Source organism: Puntigrus tetrazona, chromosome 10 (assembly GCF_018831695.1).
Source record: "Puntigrus tetrazona isolate hp1 chromosome 10, ASM1883169v1, whole genome shotgun sequence".
Classification (NCBI taxonomy): domain Eukaryota; kingdom Metazoa; phylum Chordata; class Actinopteri; order Cypriniformes; family Cyprinidae; genus Puntigrus; species Puntigrus tetrazona.
The window spans coordinates 15,368,045-15,375,710 of NC_056708.1; the positions used below are offsets into that span (position 1 = coordinate 15,368,045).

A 7,666-nucleotide genomic window follows, 5' to 3' on the forward strand; every position below is an offset into this window, starting at 1 on the left:
CTTGGTGTAATCCTCGATGACCAACTAACCTTCAAAGATCACATTGCAAAGACTGCTCGATCCTGCAGGTTTGCACTACACAACATCAGAAAGATCAAGCCCTTTCTAACAGAGCAAGCTGCACAGCTACTTGTCCAGGCCCTTGTCATTTCTAGACTGGACTACTGCAATGCTCTTCTGGCTGGACTTCCATCGAACACAATAAAACCTCTACAAATGATTTAGAATGCAGCAGCACGGCTGATATTCTATGAGCACAAGAGAACCCATGTTACACCTCTCTTTATCTTCTTACATTGGCTACCGATTGCAGCTCGCATCAAGTTCAAGGCACTGATGCTTGCATATAGAACAACCACAGACTCGGCACCGGTCTACTTCCACTCACTATTACAAATCTACACACCCTCTAGAAGTCTGAGATCTGCTAGCGAGCGACGCCTCGTGGTACCATCTCAAAGAGGCTCGAAATCACTCTCCAGAACTTTCTCGTTCTCTGTTCCTGGCTGGTGGAACGATCTTCCCGTACATATCCGGAATGCTGGATCTCTGTCAATCTTTAAGAAACTGCTGAAAACTCACATCTTTCAGCAATACCTGACCTCATCATAAAAAAAAAAAAAAAAAAAAAAAAAAAAATTACTCTCACTGTCTCTCTTCTCATCCCCCTTGTTTATTCCTTCCCTTCTGGCATGTACTAATTTGAACACTCCCTGTGACTGGGTGTTATAAGCACTTACTCTGTCTGTTTGTCTCTCAAAAAAAATGAATTGCTGTTGTACTCTCAATTGTAAGTCGCTTTGGATAAAAGCGTCTGCAAAATGACTAAATGTAAATGTAAATGTACATCACTCCAAGGACACTCACTGCCCTTTCCGTAACCAACTCGGTTCATCCAAAGCGAACCACCAAGCTAGAGAGACTCCATTCGAACGGCCCGGGAAAGCCCGACCTCGTCATCCCATGGACGAGCCTGACCAATCAGCAAGCCGGGATTTCCCCAGACAAGCCGAGTGGTAAAACTACCTTTTACTACCTCTCTTTACTGAATCGGCGCAGACACATATAAGCAAAGCTAAACCCTAACTTTGCTTTGTTGGTGCTCTTAGTGCAATCTCAGAACTAGTTAACAGACTTTGGACAGACAATTATCCATTTTCCCTTCCAACCCGTGAATGTGTGTATGAATGTATGTGTGTGTGTGTGTGTGTGTGTGTGCGCATGTTTAGTCTTCTCAGTGTAGTCTTGTCAATTAGTAGGTATTGAGTAATAAATTTTGTATTACGAATTCTCGTTTGTGTGTTATGTGACTGGAAAGTTAAACTCATGCCCAGATCCGTTGCTACCTGCTCGAAGTAAAGCTAAAATCAGATAAATGAGTAAAGTCCAATTGATTTATTTTGCTGATCACAGAGTAAATTCATATTGGTAACATACACTTAAATTGCTGGACGTATTAGGTGATTTAAAGGTATATTTGAATTGCATACTAACGTGAATCTTTTAAGATTCAATTCCCCAAACTTGAATTAAGAGCTAATTCAAATGATAATTCATAATTATCAAAATTAATAAAAGGTATAACCCGACACGGGTTTCGATCCAGCAGGCAGACAGGACGAGTAGTTGGACAGACGGACAGAGAGAAGGATAACCAGAGTTCAAAACATGTGTCCTTGTGATCAGCCGTGGAAGGACTGGCGTGAGTGTGTTTTGAAGGGTGGTTGGTGAGTAGCTAAAGGTGCGGGTAATTAGTATTCAGGTGAATGAGATCATGACCAGGTGGTGGCTTCGGCTGATGACGGAGGTAAGAATTACAATATATTACATAAGTTACCTAATGTTAGATTATTTCATCAGCCCTAAATGCCTTTTTTTCTTGGATGAGAATTCAATTTCACCTAATAATGGATTTGCTGCCTATTTTTTTCCTAAGCGTTTATTTGTCTAAGTTTGTACTGTAATGTTATATGCAACAGGCCCTTTCAGAGTGAAACCCAGGTAAAATGTGACATTCTCATTGTTGTGGGGTACTGAGGATGACTTCAGAGCTGGGATATAAAATTTCATTTCTTTGGGACCCTCAAGAAATACTTTCTCATCCTCTGTCCAGCCTGTGACACACTTCAGCAATTTAGACATTTTTGGCATTTTCCATACTTCCCCGCTAAACCATTTCAAACGTTTTTATGAAACAGAAAACATTTTTGTAAATGTTTCAAACTTACTCTTGTGGACAAATTTTTCAAACCCAGTCCCATTGCTCAGGAAGAAATGAGTGTAGATCCTCTTTTTCCTTGGAGGAATGTCTTTTAATGTCTTGTCATAGAGTCTCTGGAGGTGTTCAACAGCATAGAGTACGGTCTTGTACTTGTGTTCTTTCTCCACTTCCGAGTCCTTCTCTTCTGGCCAGAAAAGTAAGACGAGCAAGAAAAGAGCACTTTGTAAACATCTCTGTTTCTCTTTAGGAAACTGGCGACTCAGCCTTTGTAGATCCTGAAATGGGAGGCTTGGGAGACTGAGTTGAGAGACAACTTAAAGCCAAGTGTGATGCTATGTAGTTAACTAGGTCTGCTTGTGACATTTGCGCTGTCATTGGATTGCTTGGGTAAAGTGAAATAATTTTCTCCAGAATCATGACAGAGTTACCAACTTTCTGGTTTGTTAGGAGGGAAAAAACGGATGTCATATTTCCCCCACCATAAAAAAAAATCATCATATGTTTCATGACAGGAGTTAACGTACATTGGTTTTGATCTTTCATTTGAGAAACACGACAGAAGTATTTACCATAAGCAGAAGTCTTATTTACCAGCTAGTGCATAGGGTGCTTTGTGGTCCTCTCAACAGTCTCCGATGTCTTCTCTTCATCTGTGTTCAGGTCAGTCTGGAAGTAACTTAAGTCTTCTGAAATCCATTCCAATGCCTCCAGCATTATACTTTGCAGATTTTTCAGCTTCCCATGAAAATTTTCCCATGGTACTTCTACTTCAGCAGGCATATAATCTGTGAGGAGGTATTTTATGCATTGGGAATGATTTTTTCTTGAGAACACATCAAGAGAGGAAATTTGCTTCAGCAATAAACATCCTACTTCTACTACTCCAAAAAAGCCAGCATTGTTAATGGTCTCATTGTCTTCGACTGCTGCTTTTTAACATACCTGAAAACTTTCAATAGCCTTTAGTGCAGTTTCCAAAGCATCTACAATATTTTCTTGTGTTTTTTCAATTTGCTCCATTGTTTTACATTTTGCTGCAAACCACTGCCTGTAAACCTGACCTTTGGTATCTAAAAAGTAGGAATTGCTTGGCCTTTTTGTTACTGCAGTTTTTGCCCACTGTTCTGCTTCTTCAAATCTATCATGCTTGTAATTGAGTCGAGCCAGTTGTTGAGCAAAAAATGCATCTTCGTTAAAGCACTTATAAGCCACCTTGAGAAGCTCAATAGCTTTATCTGGACACTCTTTCTCTCTCACATGCTCAATTAAGGGGGAGAAAAAGCTGTCTAATTCATCACCTTTGCTGATCCTGCGGCGTGTCATGAATAGGTCTCTCAAGAACTTCATGTATGGATCTTTACCAAACCTATGCTGAAACAGCACATCGTTGTTGAGAAGATCCAAAGCCTGATCACTTTGTCGTTGCTTGTCACCCAAAAGTTGATGGAGTATTTCCTTTGCAACCAGTGGATGAATGATTCTGATAGAGTTGATGTAGGTGTTTTCATCTTTCAAGTCTATTAAGACCAATCTAGCTTGATCATTTAGAGAAGTCACAAATACATGATGTCTAAATCTATCAAAACAACTGGAAAGAGACAAGAGAGCTTCGCAATGTGACTGAGAGATGAATGAGTTCTGCACGTAAGTGTTGAGTAATGCAACATAAAGAACAAGCTTAGTAACCATAGACTCGTGATCAATGCCTTGCAATAAATGCTTGACAAACTGCTTCACATATTCAGCAATTTTGTGGCTCTCAAATTCCTCACTCATCAAGACAAATGTTAGAATGAATTCTGGACTGAACTGTTCTTCAAGGCTTTGTCGTTTTTTGGAAAACTGCTTTTTTTCTGTGTCTGAAAGCTTATGAGTAATAGAAACATTAGATTAGATTAGATTACATTAGATTAGATTCCTTGCTCTTTTTTGCTGGATTGTGAGATCGCCTACAACTTAGCAGGATGAAGCCGAGAGTTCCACGTGCTATTTTCTTGGTATTGATAGCCACTTCCAGTTCATGCTTGACATCTTCTATATACTCTTGATCACAGTCTTCAAACAGCAGAAGTACAGGGAGGCATTTTTGGGGATCTTTTTCTTCATATTCTCGTAGCCAGATGGCCTCTTCTGAAACTATGGTTGCTGAGTGTGAAGAATTTACAACTGCACACCTTAGATCCCTTCGGTTATTCCACAGTACCTGCCTTGCCACAGTACTCCCACCACTGCCTGGATGATGGTATATGTTGATGCAGCTGATGGGTGCCCGGTCCAAACTCCAACAAAGACATTCTTTTACCAGACTGTCCACTTCACTGTAAGCATCTCTTTTAATAACCTCCCCGACTATTTTTTTATCTGCAAGCCAGAGATTCATCCAAGTTACTCTTCCTCCATGGTAAAACTGCTGTTCAATCATGTCCTTTTCAGATTCAGTAAGTTCGGGACTGGTTTCTTCACAGTGGTTTAGACTCAAAATCTCTAAAGAACATCTCATTTCCTCCTCTCGAGTATCAAGGAAACACTCTCCTTTGACATGGATTGGTAATCGTTTCATTGTCCGTGTAGTGTTAGACTGGACCTGTTGGAGAGTTGAATTGATTTGACTTACTGTCATCCCAACAACACTGAACTATTTATTGTTTCCATGTCACAGGATCCTACAGCAAAGCGCTTCCATTCCTCGAAATTCTCCTCCGATTCTGCAAGACAGATAATGTCTTCATGTCCTTCCATGTCAGTGATGATAGAACGTGTTTAGGAAAGGTGTATCAACAGGCGAGATAAGGAGAAAAATCACTTGAAAGGTTCCTTTGGGTAAAATATCTTTGCAAATCAGTGACACACAATCTTTAAGGAGGGTCCTTTTTGTTTTAACCCAATTCTTCTCATCACAGGGAGGCTCATTGCCTTTAAAATCATTCCGGCCATTGCAAAATATCCAGCTGATTTGATCAAACAAACGCAGATGACTCACAAATTCTCTGATGCTCAAGCCACTGGGAATTTTGCATGAAATGGCGGTTTACTGCATGGTGTTTATTGTATTGATGGCATAGCCCAGACACATTGGAATCTGGATCAAAATCAAACACACAGAAGATATTCATGTTCAGCAAAAATTAGTATGTGCCATTTTTCTTTGTCCATTATTTTCTTTCCACCTGTTATGAGCATGATGAGCTTTTTTCCCAGGTTCTGGCACGGATCTGGTGCTGTGAAATTTTGCTTTTTCTCTGCTTCTTCTCTCTGAGCATCCCTAAAATTGATGTTTTGTTAGAACTCACTGAGGTCTGCCACTGGTTTGCTTTTAGAACCCACTCTGCGATAAGCAGTTTTCTTATCAAACTGAACTTTGTTTGCCTTCTCATTGAAATTTGGCAAGCTAACAGAGAACACCTTATTTTTGACTATGCTCACTGCTGGCTTAATATCCACCTCCACAATGTAGAGTTTCTCTGTGCTGTTTGAACAGACTACTTGAACAAACTGAGGTTCACTGATACATAATCTCACAAGTTCTCTATCAGAGACAGAGAAACTCCTCTCTATATAATCTAATGCAGTGGTTTTCAACCTGTGGGCCGCGGCCCCCCAGTGGGCCGCAACGGTATTGCAGGGGGGCCGCCAGTTATTATCAATAGAAATAATAATATTGCTAATGTACGTAAAAATGTGTAGTAATAATTAAATATCATAATTAATTAAAAATTAATGACCTATTATGCATATTTTCTGGTTATTCAACATTACCCGTTTATTCAATAAAGACAGTTAAAAGTCATGCTTCTGAGTACTCAGTTACTAACCCGACACAAATAACAGGTTCATTTAAATTTTTTTGCAGTGGGCCGTGGAAACATATGTGTTTGGTTGTGTGGGCTGTGAGTTAAAAAAGGTTGGGAACCACTGATCTAATGCATCACAGTATACATCTTTTTCCTTAACAGGAATACCAATGATATCACCATGTACATAACCAGCGTCACCTCTATTGTCCATGACACCAAAATGTATTGTGCCATTTGTACGAAAATTCATACAACCTGTAACAAATTTCAGCACTTCCTTTGCAAACTTGGCCTGTAGTCTTTGGCGATCCAGCGTTGCAGCAATGTCAAATGACTTGTACTCATGACATGGACTAATATAATTATCAACCCCTGATTCTGGTGAGAGTACACTATTTTTAATGTATGTAAAATCAACTCCTTTCATATCAAAAGGTTGTGGTTTTGAATTTCTCTTTGTTGTTATAATGAACACAGGATCTTCTTTATGTTCTTCCTTGATATCAACACTTTTAATTGCACTTGCTCCATGGTAATTTTTTCCGGAGGTTTGTTTATGTAATTGTTTGCTCCTGGCTTTTTGAGAATTTACCAACTCATCTCTTTTTTTGATGATCAAAAGTGCAGGCCCAGATTTCATTTCTATCTTTTTTTCCAGATATTCTTCCGAGAGTTCACAAAGAATCTGGCCATCTATTTCCTCTTCATAAAGTTTTTTGATGTATCTTTCTTTTACTCCTATGGATGTTAACCAGTCCCTCACCATAGACTCAGTCCACGTCTCCAGTGGAGGATCCTCTGGCTTTTCTGCAAACCAAAAATAACTTTAGGTGAGTAATTTATTGAAACTACTTTAAAACAATGACTGGAAAACTATTTTATACTTACCCATTGTTGTATGGCATCTAATAATCATTCACGGTACACAGCACAGATACACCAACATTGCAAACATTGAAAAATAGAAAATTACATTGTTATAGCCATCAACAATACAACATCTGTATTTTTGTTCATCAAAAGGTTTTTATTAATTTCATTAAAGAATTGTACAGCAAGGGGTGTAAACACAAAGTTGCTTATTTCAACTGTTTATTGCTAATGCAAACATCTGCAAAACAATAGGAATAAAATGTTTGTAGAAACTGTGATATACAAAATTCAAAGTGTGGTCCAAGTAGGATTGCATATATGCATATACAATTACAATATATACATTAATAGTATAATTTTATATAGTATAGTTTTAGATTTACAAACGACCTGCTTCTATTATCTGATCGAGGGTTTATAGGCAGCCTCCATAGCCATGACTGAACTGGATGATGATTCACAGGTGGCCCTTATAACCGGGAAGGAACAGGGTGAGAGTGCAAAGAAGGCTTCCATAGTTGTAGCAGGGCTGGTCAATGAGTCACAGACAGCCTTCACAGCCGGGACGGAGCAGGGCAAAAATTCATATGTGGCTTCCATAGCCGTGACTGGATGGAACGATCATTCACAAATGACTGCCAGTGCCGTGGCAGGACTGGACGGGAGTTCATTATTGGCTTCCATAGCAGCAGCAGGGCTGGTCAATGAGTCACAGGCGGCCTTCACAGCCAGGACGGAGCAGGCAATTCAAGACTGGGCAGGGAGAGGGCTTTGTTGT

The 7,666-nt window shown here is 39.6% G+C and overlaps 1 pseudogene; it reads right to left on the reverse strand.

Moving 5' to 3' along the window:
* Window positions 1-1,947: 1,947 nt before the first annotated feature.
* LOC122352452 lies at window positions 1,948-6,907 on the reverse strand (annotated as a pseudogene).
* Between the last annotated feature and the right edge of the window lie 759 nt (window positions 6,908-7,666).